Below are 19,364 nucleotides of genomic sequence, written 5' to 3' on the forward strand. Positions count from 1 at the left end.
AATTCGATGCGGCAGGGAGTTCAGAAGCCGAATAGCCTTGGGGAAGAAACTGTTTCAGATCCTGACCATTCTTGTTTTTCTGCATTGTCGCCTCCTTCCTGATGGTAGAAAGTCAAAGAGGATGCTGGATGGATGAGTGGGATCCCTAATACTACTTAGGGCTCTGTGTATGCAGAACTTCTGATAAATTCCCCCGATGGATGGTCGGGAGACCCCTTTCATCCTCTGGATGTTTTCATCTCTGAATCAACTTTGACGCCGACTTTGTTTGTACCTCGTGATTTGTTACTCAATTAATATCACTGTGTGCACAGTACTGGGTATGCAATTGGGACCCTGCTCCAGCGCCTTGACACATGGCTTCTGATTTACTGACAGCCGAATGCGTTTCATGATGGTGACATCCTCAGTACACTTCTGTATGTAGCTGGTCACAGAATCCACATATTCCTTGATGTTATCATGATTGCAATTGGTAGATTGCACCTTCAGACCAGGTTTTCACCACCTTTAGAACTGGTTTGCCCCGTTTGTATGCTGCAATTAGTATTAGTATAAGAGTCAATGTGGCGTCGAGGCACTGCGTTATGAGCAACTGGCATGTTAGTATAAACCAGGTCAAGTGTACTTTCACATCTGGAAGCAAAATCAACATGTTGGTGGAACTCAGGCGAGATTGTTTTTAGGTTGGCATGGTTAATACCGCGGGTTGTTTGATGGCGGGGTGCCTCACCGACATGACAAAGGAGTGGACTGGAAAATATACACAGCTACTCATGACGTCTTTATCAACAACGTTGAGGAATTATTGCAGTTGTTCCGGTAAATCAACTGGAAAGTCTGTGGATATCAGAACTACTGACACTGCCTGTCCTGTCAGCGCAGACCCTGCAGCACCAACCAAATACCGACCGATCTTTTCTATGACCTCGGACAGGATTGTACATTCAAAACCCAACAGCCGAAGTGCGGGCGGGAAGATTGACAAGCTGTGATTGGAGGATCGGCCGTCACGTGATGAGAGGGGGGTCGGGAGCTGTTCGAGCAGCGAATTTGATTCTCAATGGTCGGTGGCCGAGTGTGGGCTGGTCGAGGTTCTCACCGGAGGTCGGGACAGCCGGCAAGAGGTGATTCGGGGAGAGAGTGGGGTTGGGGAACAAGGGATACGGCAAAAGTTCTGACTGGAGGAACGGACAGAAGGTGACATACGGCCTCCTCCGACTCGCACTTGTCAGAGGCTTTGAGCGCTGATTAGTCTCCCGGTGCCCGCGCGACTGGCGAGGGACGAGCGCGCGGCAAAGGCTCCGGTCGCGGGAAGAGAGCGCGAGAAAATGAGGCTCCGATTGGTTGACGGGTGAGCGCACGTGACGAGGCGTCGAGCGCGCGCATCCCTCCGACAGCGCAACCGCGAGCGGCGGGAGAAAGGAGGCGCCAGCGCTCAGCTTTCGTGTCCGGTAGTCCGCAGTCCGTGAGTGGAGGAGCCTGAGGGTGGGCCTCACCGGAGGGGAGATCAGCGGCCAACGGGACAACACATTGCAGGGTAAGGGGAGAGGCAGAGCTGTGAAGCTCGTTGGTTTCCTAGTATATCAGACCAATATTTCAACGGTTCCATTTAATATTAGAGAATGTATACAGTATACAACCTGAAATTCTTACTCTCTGGAGACATCCCCGAAACAGAAGAAACTACCCAAAGAATGAATGACAGAACAAAACGTAAAAACCCCAAAGCCTCCTGCTCCCCTCACGTACAAAACAGCATCAACCCCACTCCCCTCCCCCACTTATTTTAGCATAAAGCATCAGCATTCTTACCACCCACCATGCAAACAAAAGCAAAGCCCCCAAAGAGAGATCATGGTTTACGGTCAATCAATCTGTTCCCTCCAACACAGACTCCAGCTGAACAAGAGCAGGAAACGAGGAATCAACATAAGGGTGAGCAGGAGACACGGGAGACTGCAGATGCTGGAATCTGGGGCAACAAGTAGTCTGCTGGATAAACTAAGCAGTTTGACCAGTGCTTGTGGGTGGAGGAATATGTTGCAGGCACAAGGCGTATATGAGCAATCTGAGCTGGAGGGGCAGGTAAGGGAGCACATGATGGGAGTGGTGATGTGTGAAATAGCCAATGGCTGGAATGCAGCCAGGTATGGAAAAGGGCAATAAGAGTGAGAAGAGTAGGCCAGACAGCATCTGTAGAGATAGAGAAAATGGTTTTATATTACATTTTTGTGGATGCCCTTCATCAGAGCTAAACAGTTCTGTCACAAATTGGAATGGCTGGTTATCTGAGATTGTGAGTCATCTCTTAGACACAGGGTTTGTGATGTGCTTAATTGTGAGATATGATGCCCTTCCTCAAGCTTCACCTTGAGTTGTCAAAGTGAGGATGATCAGAGTGGAGTGTTGAATTCATGTGAGAACAAAGTGGGATCTGTCAGAATAAAGAATTCTTGAAATCAGTCACTGGGTTTGTGGTTTCCCAGTGTAGAGGCGTCCACATCCTGAGCAGGGGATCAACTACAGTAACTCAGAGATGTGCAAATAAAGCACGGTCTGATCTGAAAGGAGCCTTTGCATCTCTGGGAGTTGGGTTGGGATCAAGTTAAAAAGGCAGTTGTTTGATCTCCAAAAGTTGTGAGGACAGCAAGTGTTATGTAGTCACAGCAAATCAATGCAGAAGAGTGAATTGTGGAAGAGATAATCTAACTCAATTGTTAAATGGAAGGGGCGGAAATTTTTGCTGTCAATGACATTACCTGGGAGGTGATGGAAATGATGGAGAATGATTAATGAACTGTGGGAACTTGTGGACCTGCTGATGAGTGGGAGGTGATAATGGAGTGAGAGCTGGAGTGCTGTAAGTGGAAAAGACATGGTTGAGATTTGGTCAACTATGGTGGAGGAGAAGGGATGTTTTAGAGAAAAGAAGGTCACCTTGTAAACAGTGATGTGAAGGTACCATCGGATCAAATACAGTGGACCCGGGGAAACAGAATGTAGTGGGATCCTTTCAGCAAGTAGAAAGGGAGGATTGAATCTGGTTTAATGGTGGAATTGACACTAGATTGGTTATGTCTGTATTCTGTGCATGTCACTGGGACAGACATTGGGCTCTGATTGACTGTTTTTTGTCTCTCTGATGGGTATATAGGGCCATACTCTGTTGGAATAAATGGTGGGACAGTGGTGGGGATGAAACTCAATGGTGATTGTGATTGTGTCAATGTCTGTGGCATGTACGTTAGGACTGGAAGGCGGGTGAAGTATGGGTCGGGCACTGGATAGTGGATGTAGTGCAGGAAGGACTCTGGAGAGTGATTCTGATTGTTTAATGTATAGATAATAAGTCGGACATGGTGGGTGTAACTGAGATATGTCATTGTGTGACTGTTGGACGTGTGGAGTATACAGAGTCAATAAAGTTGGTGACAGGACGTTGATTACATGGTGGGTAGCCAGGTAAATGTGGGGTTTGTCTGATGTTACTATAAACTTCTGTGAATGGGCATCAAACCCCTGGCCATGTTAGCTCACAACCATCTCACCGAAACCAAGCTCTGAGAATGTGTTCCCAGTACAACATGCGTCCATTTCAGACTCTTGGTGGAAAGGTGACATCAGGGAAGTGCATCAACTGTCCCTGCCTAATCCCAACATCTCTACAACAATATTTTGATGGATAATTCCTTTTGTTTTCGTTTGCATTTATATTAATTCAATACAGAAAATGTGATAAGGTCTGATTGTTTTCTGTTGTTCACTCTTACATTCTTCATGTTCTCAGAACTCAAGGGTTACAATCTTCTTACTCTTCTTCAAACTCAGTGAGTCTGACCCACAATTCACCTGTCGTACTCATGAAAACCTGATCTTCCTGGCTATACAGATCACACAGGAGCACTCAGTTATCATTAGTGATCAAAATGCAGAAAGGAATTGGGTGAGTTTCACTTACCATGAGCCGGGACTTGGCGCAAGAGGTAAGAGAGTCTAAAGCAGGTAGGTCCCATGACCTTCTGGTGAGTTTCATTTAACAGGCTCCAAAAGTGCAGCGTTTACAATTAGTAGGTTAATAATTGGTTAGTTATGATCTAATTAACAGGAGCCAATACAAGAAATTAGGATCAAGCAGAGTTGCCTTTGTGACAGTGGGCCAGTAGACTGGAGGAGAGCAGAAACTTTGACTCAACAGCCTTTGATATGAAGAAGTGGTGTATGTGGCTCAGATTTGGGGAATAAGGATAATTTTCTAAAAAGGCTTCACTGAGAATGCACAGGTAAGGTTATATTTTGTTGTTCATCCTCAGTCCTTGATTCAGTCAATGCAGGATAGTGGTTAGGCAGTGGAATGTTCCTCCTAAAAAGACGTAGGAATTCAGGGAACCTCATGGTTTACATGTGTAGACAGTTCACCCTTGCATACTGGGTCAAGGAACTGGGGCTGGACCTGCAGGCACTTGGGATCATCTGGGAAGCTGATGGCTTTAGAGATGAGACCTTTACTGATGTGTTCACAACTAAAGTGCACATTTCAGATATATGGGGGAGGACAGGGGGAATGCAATTCGTGCAAGGGTCCCCTGTGGTCATTCCCCCGTCTAACAAGTACATGTCTTCGGATACTGTCGAGGGCGATGTTCGCTCAAGGGCTAGCAGACATTGTCAGATCTTTGACTCTGTGACTGGCTCTTAGGCTCAGAGAGTGAGCATGGAGGCATACTGGTCATCATGACAGATGACTCAATGGACTTAGAAGTATCTTAGAAATTTGTGAAAACTCAGTGTCATTTGAAACATTGTCAAACTTCTATAGCTGCGCTGTGGAGACAATACAGACTGGTTGCATCATGACCAATACCCTTGAACAGAAAAACCTGAAGGAGGTAGTGGATACAACCAGGCCCATTGTGGGTAAAGCCCTGTCCACCATTGAGCACGTCTACAAGGAGCACTGTCACAGGAAAGCAGTGCAATTATCAAGTACCTACTCCATCCCGGCCATGTTCTCTTCTTTGGAAGGAAGTACAGGAGCCGCAGGACCCACACCACTAGGTTTAGGAACAGTTATTACCCCTCAACCATCAGGCTCTTGAACCAGATGAGATAACTTCACTCACCCCAACACGGAACTTCCTGCAACCTATGCTATAACTTCTTCGTGACTGTTCATGAACTGTTCCCGCTACCGACAACTGTTCATCTCATGTTCTTGATATTTATTGCTTATTTATTTATTGTTATTATTTTGTTTGTTTCTTTTTTAATTTAGTATTTGCAGTTTGTTGTCTTTTGTTCATTGGTTGCTTGATTGGCATGTGTGTGTTTTTTCATTGACATGATAGTGTTTCTTTGTATTTACTCTGATGCCTCAAGAAAATGAATTTCGGGGTAGTATGTGGTGACAACAAGGGAGGGTTTAAACTAGATTGGCAAAGTAGTGGGACACGAGAGTGTGAAGTCAGTGAGAAGACAGGGTTATATTCAGCAACCCAAGAGTGTTCACCCAGCAATCAGCATAGCCATGTTTACAGTGAAGTTGCAGTTAAGACCACTGATTTAAATTATATCTCGTTACATATACTTATGTTAACAGGTAGGTTGCATGAAATGAGAGGATTGTGGATTGTTTCTAGTAAATGGAATATTGTGGCCATAACAGAAAAGTGGCTGAGGGAGGGGCAGTGTAGTGGTCAGGGATACTTGCTTTAGGCATGGCAGGAAGAGATAAGACTGGGGAGGGTGTTGCCCTTTTGATAATGGAGTGCTTAGAGAGGACATTCTTGAGGGGTCATCTCGTGAGGGCTTTGGGGTTGAACTTAGGAATACGAAGGGGATGGTCACCTTGGTCTGGCTAATTACAGATTCCCCCAGTAGTCAGTGGTAACTCGGGGAGCAGGCATGTAGAGAAATTGCACATAGTTGTGAGAACAGTAGAGAAGTGCTCAAAGGAAATATCAAATTTCCTGGTGTCACCTGGGTCACTCAGAGAGCAATGGGCCTGGATGGGGAAGAATTTGTGTGGAGTGTTCAAGACAATGTCCTCGCATATTATATAGAGGAAACTATTTGGGAAGGAGTGCTACTGAACCTCCTCTTAGGCAAAAGGATGGCCAAGTAACAGAAGTGTAAGATGGGGAGTCTAGTGACCACAGTTCTACAATTATAGTTTTAAAGTAGTAACGGGAAAAAAAGAGAGAACCACAGGAGCTATCATTTTCCTATTTGATAGGTCCATGTGGTAAAGTCCTTAACTACAGCAAGGCCAACTCAAGGAATTAGGCTGGATCTAGCTTGGTTTGACTGAGTGACTCTATTTAAAGATAAAGAAATATTTGGCAAGTAAGAGGTTTTTAAAAGGGTGAATCAAGAGTCCAGGGGACAGCACGTTCCTGTTAGTGTGAATGGTAGACGTACCCAGTTCAGGAAACCCTGGTTTTCAAAAGATATCAAGACTATGGTAAAGAAAAAGAAGAAAGTGTACAATGTGTTTAGGCAGCTGGATGTGAAGGAATCCCTCGATGAATATAAAAAGTTTAAATCCAGGCTTAAGAGGGAAATCAGGAGGGCAAAAAGAGGATATGAGATAGATTTGGCAGGCAAGGTTCATTAGCTACCTTCACAGTAAAAGGTTGCCTATGGGAGACTGTTTCCTTTGAAAGGCCATCTTGATAATTTGTGTGTTTAATGATGCAAGGAAGCAGAGGGTGGTGGTTGAAGGTCGATTCTCTGACTGGAGGATAGTGACTAGTGGTCACCAGTGGTCAGTGTTGGGACCTCTGTTATTCGTGATTTGAGTAAATTATTTGGAATGTGAGTGTACAAGGCACAATTCGCAAGTTTGCTGATGATACTAAATGAGGTGGTCTTGTTGATAGGAAGGAGGTTACATTGATTTGCCAAAAGATCTTGATCTGTTCAAGAGAAGAACTAAAGAATAGCAAATTAGATCAAAGTGAGATGATGTTTTTTTAGACAGTCAAAACAGGGAAGTACATACAGTAAGTGGCAGGGTACTGATGAGTACTGTGGAACAGAGAGACCTTCCAGTCCAAGTACACAATTCACTGAAATCAGCTGTACAAGTTCAAAGTTCAAAGTAAATTTATTATCAAATTACATACATAGATGTCACAATATACCACCCTGAGATTCATTATCTTCTGGGCACTCACAATAAATACAGGAAACAAAACAGAATCCATAAAAGACTGCATCCAACAGGACAGATGAACAACCAATGTGCAAAAGATAAGTGTGCGAATACGGAAATAAAAAGGAAATATTAATAATAATAATAAATAAGCAATAAATATTGAAACATAAGATGAAGAGTCAAGGATGTCAAGGGTCAAGGATGTCTCTGATCGCTTGCATGACATTCTGAAGTGGGAGGGTGATCAGCCAGATATCATGGTGCACATCGGTACCAATGACGTAGCAAGGAAGAGTGAGGAGGTCCTGGAGAGTGAGTATAGAGAGCTTGGTAGGAAGTTGAAAAGCAGGACCTCAAGGGTGGTAATCTCAGGGTTGCTACCTGTGCTGCGTGCCAGTGAGGGTAAGAATAGGATGCTCTGGAGGATGAACAAGTGGCTGAGGAACTGGTGTAGGGGGCAGGGTTTCAGATTTCAGGATCATTGGGACCTCTTCTGGGGCAGGTGGGACCTGTACCAGAGAGACGGGTTACACATGCACTACAAGGGGACCAATATCCTTTCAGGGAGGTTTGTTATTGCTATTGGGGAGGCTTTAAACTACAAACGTTTGTAGATTTGCAGGGGGATGGGCACCAGAGTGCCAGAGCTGACAGTGAGACTGGGGTGAAAATAAATGATGTTAAAAGTTCAAGCAAAGCCGCAAATAGAAAGGTTGTGAGTGGTGGTAAAAATCTTCTGAGGTGTATATATTTCAATGCTAGGAGTATTGTGGGGAAGGCAGACTAGTTGAGGGCGTGGATTGAGACGTGGAATTATAACGTTATAGCAATTAGTGAAACTTGGCTACAGGAGGGGCAGGACTGGCATCTTAATATTCCAGGGTTCCGATGTGTCGGATGTGATAGAGGCAGAGGAATGAAAGGTGGGGGGGGGGCGCGGGTAGCATTGCTTGTCAGGAAAAAATGTTACAGTAGTGCTCAGGCAGGACAGATTAGAGGGCTTGTCTACTGAGTCCTTATGGGTGGAGCTGAGAAACAGGAAAGGTATGGCCACATTAGTGGGGTTGTATTATAGACCACCCAATAGTCAGCGAGAATTGGAGGAGCAAATCTGCAGAGAGATAGCAGGCAAGTGCAGGAAACATAAAGTTGTGGTGGTAGGGAATTTTAATTTTCCTCATATTGATTGGGACTCCCATACTGTTAGGGGTCTAGATGGGTTAGAGTTTGTAAAATGTGTTCAGGAAAGTTTTCTAAATCAATATATAGAGGTACCAACTAGAGGGGATGCAATATTAGATCTCCTATTAGGAAATAAGTTAGGACAAGTGACAGAAGTGTGTGTAGGGGAGCACTTTGGTTCCAGTGATAATAACACCATTAGTTTCAATTTGATCATGGATAAAGATAGATCTGGTCCTAGGGTTGAGGTTCTAAACTGGAAGAAGGCCAAATATGAAGAAATGAGAAAGGATCTAAAAAGCGTGGATTGGGACAGGTTGTCCTCTGGCAAGGATGTGATCAGTAAGTGGGAAGCGTTCAAAGGAGAAATTTTGAGAGTACAGAGCTTGTATGTTCCTGTCAGGATTAAAGGCAAAGTGAATAGGAATAAGGAACCTTGTTTCTCAAGGGATATTGCAACGCTGATAAAGAAGAAGAGAGAGTTGTATGACATGAATAGGAAACAAGGAATAAATAAGGTGCTTGAGGAGTATAAAAAGTGCAAGAAAATACTTAAGAAGGAAATCAGGAGGGCTAAAAGAAGACATGAGGTTGCTTGGCAGTCAAAGTGAAGGATAATCCAAAGAGCTTTTACAGGTATATTAAGAGTAAAAGGATTGTAAGGGATAAAATTGGTCCTCTTGAAGATCAGAGTGTTCGGCTATGTGCGGAACCAAAAGAAATGGGGGAGATCTTAAATGGTTTTTTTGCATCTGTATTTACTAAGGAAACTAGCATGAAGTCTATGGAATTAAGGGAAACAAGTAGTGAGATCATGGAAACTGTACAGATTGAAAAGGAGGAGGTGCTTGCTATCTTGAGGAAAATTAAAGTGGATAAATCTCTAGGAGATGACAGGGTATTCCTTCGGACCTTGAAGGAGACCAGTGTTGAAATTGCAAGGGCCCTAGCAGATATATTTAAAATGTCGGTGTCTATGGGTGAGGTGCCGGAGGATTGGAGAATGGCTCATGTTGTTCAGTTGTTTAAAAAAGGATTGAAAAGTAATCCGGGAAATTATAGGCCGGTTGTTAGTGGGTAAGTTACTGGAAGGAGTACTAAGAGACAAAATCACAAGCATTTTGATAGACAGGGACTTATTAGAGAGAGTCAACATGGCTTTGTGCGTGGTAGGTCGTGTTTGACCAATCTATTGGAGCTTTTCGAGGAGGTTACCAGAGAAGTGGATGAAGGGAAGGAAGTGGATGTTGTCTACATGGACTTCAGTAAGGCCTTTGACAAGGTCCCGCATGGGAGGTTAGTTAGGAAAATTCAGTCGCTAGGAGAGGTGGTAAATTGGATTAGACATTGGCTCAATGGAAGAAGCCAAAGAGTGGTAGTAGAGGATTGCTTCTCAGAGTGGAGGCCTGTGACTAGTGGTGTGTGATAAGGATCAGTGCTGGGTCCATTGTTATTTGTCATCTATATCAATGATCTGGATGATAATGTGGTAAATTGGATCAGCAAATTTGCTGATGATACAAAGATTGGAGGTGTAGTGGACACGGAGGAAGGTTTTCAAAGCTTGCAGAGGGATTTGGACCAGCTGAAAAAATGGGCTGAAAAATGGCAGATGGAGTTTAATACAGACAAGTGTGAGGTATTGCACTTTGGAAGGACAAACCAAGGTAGAACATACAGGGTAAATGGTAAGGCACCGAGGAGTGCAGTGAAACAGGGGGATCTGGGAATACAGATACAAAATTCCCTAAAAGTGGCGTCACAGGTAGATAGGGTCGTAAAGAGAGCTTTTGGTACATTAGCCTTTATTAATCAAAGTATTGTGTATAAGAGCTGGCATGTTATGATGAGGTTGTATAAGGCATTGGTGAGGCAGAATCTGGAGTATTGTGTTCAGTTTTGGTCACCAAATTACAGGAAGGATATTAATAAGGTTGAAGGAGTGCAGAGAAGGTTTACAAGGATGTTGCCGGGACTTGAGAATCTCAGTTACAGAGAAAGGTTGAATAGGTTAGGACTTTATTCCCTGGAGCGTAGAAGAATGAGGGGAGATTTGATAGAGGTATATAAAATTATGATGGGTATAGATAGAGTGAATGCAAGCAGGCTTTTTCCACTAAGGCAAGGGGAGAAAAAAAAGAGGACATGGGTTAAGGGGGGGGGGAGTTTATAGGGAACATTAGGTGGGGCTTCTTCACACAGAGAGTGGTGGGAGTGTGGAATGAGCTGCCAGATGAGGTGGTAAATGTGGGTTATTTTTTAGCATTTAAGAATAAATTGGACAGATACATGAATGGGTGGTGTATGGAGGGATATGGTCCATTTGCAGGTCAGTGGGACTACGCAGAAAATGGTTTAGCACAGCCAAGAAGGGCCAAAAGGCCTGTTTCTGTGCTGTAGTTTTTCTATGGTTTCGAAGAGTCCTTGAAAGTCAGTCCAAATTTGGGGAACAGTTCAGTGATGGGACAAGAGAAGTTAAGTGAAGATATCCTCTGATTCAAGAGTCTGATGGTTGAGTGTTAATAACTATTCCTGAACCTGGTGGTGTGGATCCTGAGGTTCCTGCTCTTCTTTGCTGAGAATAGAGCATTGGCTGGATGATGTGGGCCCTCAATTATGGAGGCTGCTTTTCTGCGACAGCATTCCTTGTATATGAGCTCAGTGATAGGGAGGGCTTTACCCATAATGGACTGGGCTTTTCCATTCAAGGGCATTGGTGTTTCCATACCAGACCATGATGCAACCAGTCAATATACTCTCCACCACACATCTGTTGAAATTTGTCAAAGTTTTGGATGTCAATGCCAAGTCTTGGCAAATTGGGAAGAAGGTAGAGACATTACCGTGCTTTCTTTGTAATGACACTGACACTGAGGAATTTAAAGTTGCTGAACCTCTCCACCTCTGATCCCCTGATGAGGACTCTTGGACTTCTGGTTTCCTCCTCCTGAAGGCAAATCCTCTCCTTGATCTTGTTGACATGGAGTGATAGGTTGTTGTTGCACCACTCAGCCAGATTTTCAATCTCTCCCCTATATGCTGATTCATCACCACATTTGATTCAGTCTATGACAGTGGAGTCATCGGCAAACATAAATATGATATGTTATGCTTAGCTTCACAGTCATAAGTATAAAATGAGAAGAGCAGGGGTAAGCACGCAGCCTTGTGGTGCACCTGTGCTGATGGAGATTGTGAGGAGATGACAGGGTGGTGAAGATGGAGTTTAACCATGCTGGCCTTCATCAGTCAGGGCATGGAGTTGAGGAGTGGGGTAATTATGTGGCAGTTATGTAAATCGTTGGTGAGGTCACATTTGGAGTATTGTGTACAGTTTTGGTCACTCTGATATAGGAAAGACATTGTCAGGATGGAAATGGTACAGGGGAGATGTACAAGGATGCTACCTGGACTGGAGGACCTGAGTTATAGGACGAGGTAAGCCATGCTGGTTCTTTAGTATCTGGAGCACAGGAGAATGTGGGGTGACCTCTGAAGTTTGTAAAATCATGATGGGTATGGAATGCTGGATGGTCATTGGCTTTTCCTCATGATTGGGAGTCCAACACAGGAGAGTACAAATAGAAGAAAAGAGGGCAGAGATTAAAAGGTGATCTGAGAGTTAACCGAAGCAACTTAGAGAACACTATTCTTGGCAGCCTGGAACGTGCATTGTCGCACTGGGTGAGGTGACAATCCAACCCCGAGCAGATGTAAGCCGGAGTCTTTATGCTGCTGGTTCAGATGAGAATCAGGTGCCTTAATCAAGGAGCCCGGTAAAACACGGGGAAAAGGACATTAACAGAAATAAGGATTGAACGGACCGGACCATGATACTGAGTTCCTCCAGCATTTTGTGTGTGTTGCTTATTGATTTGTCAGGATTACAAACAAATTATGTGCCTCCATTCCCTAAAAGCTTTGGAGTTCTTGGACTTCCTCCTCAGGACACTCTCCATCAGGTCAAGTGAGGGGATTCTGTGCAACTTGCTAGGGCACCACTGACTTTCACAACATACCTGGACTGATCCTTCAGTGTGTGTACGTTAACCCCTCACCAATGGGTGGCTTTGTACACAGTGTCTCTGTGTTCATTAGGTTGAAAATAACACTTCACTGTTGCATGTTTTTCCCGTTGATTTGAAATTGCTGTGAATATTTTTTTTTGTGATACTTTTGTTCTGAGTTTGCAACAGTTATAGAGAGGGTGGCAAAGTGATCTAGAGAAACAGACTACAAACCCAGCATAACTGAGAGCAATTTGCTTCAGTACATTAAAGGAACCTGGAATTCACATACCATGAATTGAGGGAAAAGATGATGTGAAACTGCTGAATTGTTATAAACTATCAGTTCCATTCTTTCATTCAGGGAGGGGAAAGTGTGAGTCCTTCTTGCTCTGGTCTTGCAAGAGATGTCAGAAGAAAAAAAAACTATGTTTGACTGTCAGTGTCCTCAGATTGACAAAGATGCTGCAAAAGCACAAGTTGTCTTTTTACTGCAAATGTCCTCAACTCAGATCCCCTACCTATTCTTGCATCTCCTGCACCCTCCTCTACAGCCATAGTTTCAACCACTTAGGCTGTCGGCACTGGCATCTTCTGCCATAATTGTTCCCTCTCTGAAAAGCTGTTCCATAAAACACACATCCTTAACCAGGGTTGCAATGAGCTGATAAAACACAGAGAAATGGTGAGAGACAGATGACTTGAATTTGCCATCCTGCTGTTGACAACTATTTCATGTCACTTCATTTAGTCAGCAATGGTAGATACAAATTGGCATGTTAATGTAAAGATTTTAGAGGCAGCTGATAGAGGAAGATAAATGTGAATCTGGTGCATAGAGGGAGAGAGGGAGGGAGATAAATTATATGAAGAATTAGGAAATAAAAAAGAGATGCCTAGCCAGAGGGTTTGTCAGATCCTTGTTCCTCCCACTGTGACATGATCAGCTGACTGTCAGCCATTGGTATGAAAATGGAAACTGTCACCTGTGGTGCTCTAAAATAGGACTTGCTCATTAAGAACCTGTTTACTGATGTTCAGCTTCAGTTTTCTTCAGACCACTCTGCTCCTGTTCTCATGAGGGCTTTGTTCCAAGCATGGACAGAAAAAAAGCAGAATTGTATTGAAGGAACGAGCCCTAAGGAAATAGCTGGTGTTCATAAGGCAGGAATTCTGTTGCACAAAGCCGAGCTGATTGTCACTCAAATGTGAGTAAACTCTATCTCTGTGAATCTTTTCTCATCATTTCCCTACATTTCATGTGATGCTCACTGATCTATAATTTGGTGAATAACCACAATTGCCCTTCTACAAAGAAAAACATTAGCAATTTTGCAGACATCTGGGACCTCAGGTGTCACTAAAGGAAATAAAAATACAACTAGCTCTTGTCCCAGCCCACTCTCCCACCTCTTTATAGTGGTGATCTCTGTTCTACTCTTTCAGTTAAGATAAACGGCCTTCACCCAAATATTGATTAGCCATTTCCCTCCAAAATGTCAGATTCACTTGGACTATTTCCAACACCAACTTTCCCATTTCTAGGTCCACCGACAATGACCGCAAGCCCACTAATTCCCATAGCTACCAGGACTAACCTTCCCATCAAATTCTTCCATGTAAGTGTGCCATTCCTTCCTCTCCGTTTCTCCATTTCTGTGGCATCTGTTCTTGAGAGGTGGCCTTCCAATACAGGACATCTAAAATATCGGGTTTTCAGAAAGAGCAGCAACTTCCAATTCAATCTCCTGCTACAATCGATAGAGACCTGACCCAAATCTCCATTTCCAACAACTCTATACTGAATACATCTCCCTCAGACAAAACTAGGTGATAGTTCCCTTTCACGTCACCAGCCTTCAGCCTTCACATCTTCATCCATTGTTGACTATTGAATTCAGTGCTCTCAAAGTGACCCAACTGATGACGAGGGAACCACCTTAGCAAACATCTGCACTTCAGGCACCATGGCCACCTATAGCTCCCACTTGGAAGCCATTTTAATTCCCCTCCCCATTGCCACAGTAAACCGTCTGGTCTCGGCGTCATTCAGTGTCATGGTGAGGCTAAAAGCAAGTTAGAGGAATAGATCCTCATTCTCCAATTGAGTTATTGACAGTCTGATATTACAAATATTGGATTCACCAATTTCGGGTCAACTTCTCCTCCTCTGTCCCCTTTTCTCTCTCATCCTGATAAACCCAGATCCTCTCATACACATCCCTCTTTCCAAACTCCACATCTCCAATGAGACCACAGGGAAATTGTTTATTTCTGCCAAGTACATTTCAAGAGAGATCAAGCAGCAGTACCATGGTGTTTTGCTTATCGTGGAGGGTGAAGGTCAGAGTGAGATGGATTTTTTTATGATACTGTACTTAGCTTTCAACCTTAAAATGTCTAATTTCCTCAGCTCTGGTGAAAGGCTTGCGATATTAGTTTGTTGCTCTCTCCACAGTTAGTGGCTGTCCTGTAATTTCAGTAGTTTTTTTCTCTTATTTGCAACACATGTAGTTATTTGTCCGTCAGTGATGATCTCATTCTTCCTGTTGTTCAGACATCAATTTTGACTGAAGCAGATTTGATTTGAACAATTTGTTACCCTGGAATAATAACTACAACCAATAGGGGTCAGAGGAACACCTCCAGATAGTGAGCCTTTAGTTAAACTAGCTGCTGTAATAGTAACCAACAGTCTCTGGGTGTCAGGGTAACAGTCAGGCACAGAGACTCTGCTGGATGGTGTAGGTGGATTCCGGAGCATCAGGAGTTCCCGAGTCTGCAGGAGCTCCTCAGATGACATCACCATGTTGAAATATGTCTCCTTCCACATCCCAAGTACATGCTTGTTTGTGGGTTAATTGGCCACTGTAAATTGCACGTGTTTGTAGAATCAGAGAGTCGAGGATCATGCAGTTAGAATCAGAATCTGGTTTAATATCACCAGCATATGTCTGAGATCATTTCTGAGGGATTGCTCCTTGAAGATGTCTTGGATACTACGGAGGCTAGTACCTATGATGGAGATGACTAATTTTACAATATTCTGTAGCTTGCTCTGATCCTTTGCAGTGGACTCTGCATAAAAGACAGTGATGCAGTCTGTCAGAATGCTCTCCACAGTATGTCTGTAGAAATTTTCAAGTGTTCTAGATGACAAACCAAATCTCCTCAAAATCCAAATGAAACATACCCACTGTCTTGACTTCTATATTACTGCATCAATATGTTGGGACCAGGTCAGATCCTCAGAGATCTTGACACCCAGGAACTTGAAACTGCTCACTCTCTCCACTTCTAATTCCGCTATGAGAATTGGTTCCTGTTCCCTTGTCTTACACTTTCTGAAGTTCACAATCAGCTCTTGAGTGCAAGGTTATTGCTGCAACACCATCCAACTAGCTCTTATATCTAACTCCTGCACACCCTCTCATCTCCTTCTACGATTCTGCCAACAATGGTTCTATCATAAGCAAATTTATAGATGACATTTGACCTGTATCTAAGCACACAGTCATGGGTGTAAAGAGAGTAGAGCAGTGGGTTAAGTGCACATCCCTGTTGTATACCAGTGTTGATCATCAGCAAGTAGAAGATGTTATGACCAATCCACACGGTTTGTAGATTGCTGATTAGGAAATTGAGGATTCATTTGCAGATAGAGGTACAGAGGCCCAGGTTCTGGAGAATTGGTGGTTTCATTCAGAATTGGAGGTGGTCACACCCAGAATATAAGCTTCACACAGTAGATGGGTGACCAGCAGGGAGGTTTCTTAAATCAATATGTAGGCGGTCCAACAGGAGGAGGAGCTGTACTGGTCCTGGTGTTGGGTAATGAGCCTGGCCAGGTGATCAACCTCTTAGTGGATGAGCAGTTAGGGAACAGTGACCACAACTCCTTAACTTTCAGGATAGCTATAGATAAGGACAGGTATGAACATTGCAGGAGATTCTTAAATTTGATAAGTGCAAATTCTGAGGGCATTAGGAAGGAACTCAGAAGAGTTAATTGGGAAAACCTTTTTTCTGGCAATTCCATATCAATCTTGTGGAAGGTGTTTAAAAATCAATTGCTCAGAGTATCGTAAAGTAGATTTCTGTTAGAAGGAAAGACAGGGATGGAATGATGAAAGAACTTTGGATGTCCAGAGAGGTGATGAATTTTGTCAAGAAGAAAAAGGAAAAGCATGCAAAGCTTTGGAAGTTAGAATCAAACGAAGCGAATGAGGAGTATAAATAAACCAGAAAAGAAGTAAAGAAAGGAATTAGGAAAGCCAGGAGGGGCTATGAAAAGCCCTTGGGAAGTTGGATTAAGCTGAATCCCAAGGTATTCTACACATACATCAAGAACAAGAGGATAACTAGGGAGAAGGTAGGGCTACTCAAGGATAAAGAGGGAAACATTTGCTTGGATGCGGAGAAGGTGAGTGAGGTACTTAATGAACACTTTGCTTCAGTATTTCCCAAAGAAAATGACTTGGAGGAGTAGGAGATCATAGCTGAGTGCAGAGATATGTTAGGATGTTTAGAGGTTAAGGAGAAGGAAGTGTTGGATCTCCAAATGAGTATTACAGTGGATGTCCGCAGGGCCTGATGGGATTTACCCCAGGTTATTGAAGGAGGCAAAAGACAAGATTGCTGGGCCCTAATCTGGTATCTTTGTTTCCTCTCTAGGCACAGGCAAGGTCCCAGGTGACTGGCAATTAGCTAATGTTGTACCTCTATTTAAGAAGGGAACAAGGGAAAATCCTGAGAACTCTAGAATGGGCAGACTCACATCAGTTGTAGGGAAATTGCTGGATAAAATTCTTAACGATAGAGATATTAGCTCTTTGGAATAATATTTAGTTTATCGACTCCAGAAGTTTAAATGTTTATTTCTGCTTCATATAACCTGGTTCCCTGAGCTTGACTGATTAATTCGTTGCAATTCTATAGTTTATTTGTTTCTTACTGTTTTCTTTGAATAATTCTATTTTTTGATTTATTCTCATAAATAATTCTTCTTTTTCTTCTATTTTTTGTTTTTTTCTTTTTGTTTTGAGCAATTCTCTCTTCTTTTCTCCTATACTCTTCTAATTAGTTTCTGTTCTTATTGTATTTTTTTGCTGAGTTAACGTTTTTTCAACATGGTGTTTTGAGTTCTCCTTCAGTTCTTTGGAATAATATTTAGTCTATCAACTCCAGAAGTTTAAATGTTTATTTCTGCTTCATATAATCTTGTTCCTGCAGTTTGACTGAGTAATTCATTGCTTTTGCGTAGTTTATTTGTTTTTTACTTTTTCTTTGAATAATTCCTTCTTTCGATATATTTTCATAAATATTTCTTCTTTTTCTTCTCTTTTTATTTTTTCTGTTTAAGAAATTAACAGACTTAACTTCAGTAAGTTCTCTTTGTAATTATTTTTTGCAAATACGTGTTGATATTTTTTAGTTCTTTTGAGGGTTAGTTAGTCTAGGTTTGAATTCATTCTGTACTAATTTTTTCTTCTCTTGCAGCTTTGCCAGTGGGATGCTGGGGAGGGATTTACCAGTAGATTAGCTTTCGCCCTCGCTTGGATGATTTTTTTCCTTGGGAGGTAGGTGGATGGGAATGGGCTGTTTTTTAAAAATCTTTTTCCCTTTTACCAGCTGTTTGGTAATCCCTGCCTCATCTATTGCTTGGTCAAGTATTTTGAATTTTAAGGCTTGGAGGTTTGGTACATTCCAGTTGTTTATATGTTTACCCTCTGTTTTAAACTTAATCAAATGGTTTACAATATTAATTTTTTTAGTTTAAATGTGAAAGATTTAAACCACCCTGTGAAATGCAATAAGATCTTTACTTATATTAAGAAATTGAATGCCTCAATTATTTCTTTTTACAAGAGACACATGTTCGCAGATCTGACTGCGGGCGTTTGTTCAAATGTTGGAATGGTCTAGCTTTTCACTCTTCTTTTCAAGCCAAGGCCAGAGGTACTTCAATTTTGATTGACAATTCAGTTGCTTTTGTTGAACATGATGTAGTGTCCGACCCCAATGGGCGGTTTGTTATAGTTTCAGGGAAACTAGATAACAAAATAATGGTTTTTGCTAATCCCTATGCTCCGAATATAGACGGTCCTGGCTTTTCTGAATTTTTTTTTTCCCCTTTTTACCAGACTTACATTTGTACTCTTTAATTTTGGGAGGGGATTTTAACTGTTGTCTTGACCCTGTTTTTGACCATTCATCTTCGAAACCATTGAATATTAGTAGAGCTGCCTCCTATAACCAATCATTTCTAATGAAATGTGGCATTATTGATGTATGGCATTTTTTACACCCATCAAGTAGAGAATATTCCTTTTTTCTCATGTTCCTCATACCTAAGATCGATTACTTTTTCGTCGATAGTCACTTGATACCCTCTGTTCGATCCTGTGATTACAAAGAAATTGCTGTTTCAGATCATGCCCCCTTCTTTTTATCCTTAAATCTTCCGAGTGTTTCTCGATCAAACAGATTTTGGTGTTTTAATTCAATTTTACTATAGGATAAGGCTTTTTTTTTTACAATTTTTAGAGAATCAAATTACTTTTTTCTTTGAAAAGTTTACGCTAGATGGCACTTCTAACCTTATTACTTTGGGATGCTTTCAAGGCTTATATTAAAGGCCAAGTTATTTCCAATACAGCAAGTATTAAGAAAAAAAAACGAACAAGGAGAGAACTGATTTAGCCAATCAGCTGAATCATTTAGATCAAAAATATGCTTCTGATCCGGATCCCGTTTTGTATAAAAGACATGTGGAAGTTAAAACTAAATATGATCTGTTTTTAACTTGCCCTGTTGAAACTCAACTTTTAAAATATAAAAGTCAATTTTATATTCATGGTTATAAAGCAGGCAAACTTAATCAACTTTAACAATTAAATGTCAAATTAAGGAAATCTCCAAAGCGAATGGTGATAAAACTTCTGATCAATTAGAAATAGACGATACTTTTAGAGAATTTTACTCTAAACTGTATAGTTCAGATTCCCCTAAAAGCC

General features: G+C 42.3%; 1 long non-coding RNA gene across 1 annotated transcript; it reads left to right on the forward strand.

The window, feature by feature from the left end:
- Positions 1-1,327: 1,327 nt before the first annotated feature.
- Positions 1,328-17,908, forward strand: LOC140204454 (uncharacterized). The gene is made up of 3 exons (XR_011887620.1): positions 1,328-1,540; positions 3,791-3,986; positions 17,848-17,908. It is a non-coding gene; the product is annotated as an uncharacterized lncRNA (long non-coding RNA).
- Positions 17,909-19,364: the final 1,456 nt, after the last annotated feature.

Source organism: Mobula birostris, chromosome 10 (genome assembly GCF_030028105.1).
Source record: "Mobula birostris isolate sMobBir1 chromosome 10, sMobBir1.hap1, whole genome shotgun sequence".
Taxonomy (NCBI): Eukaryota; Metazoa; Chordata; class Chondrichthyes; order Myliobatiformes; family Myliobatidae; genus Mobula; species Mobula birostris.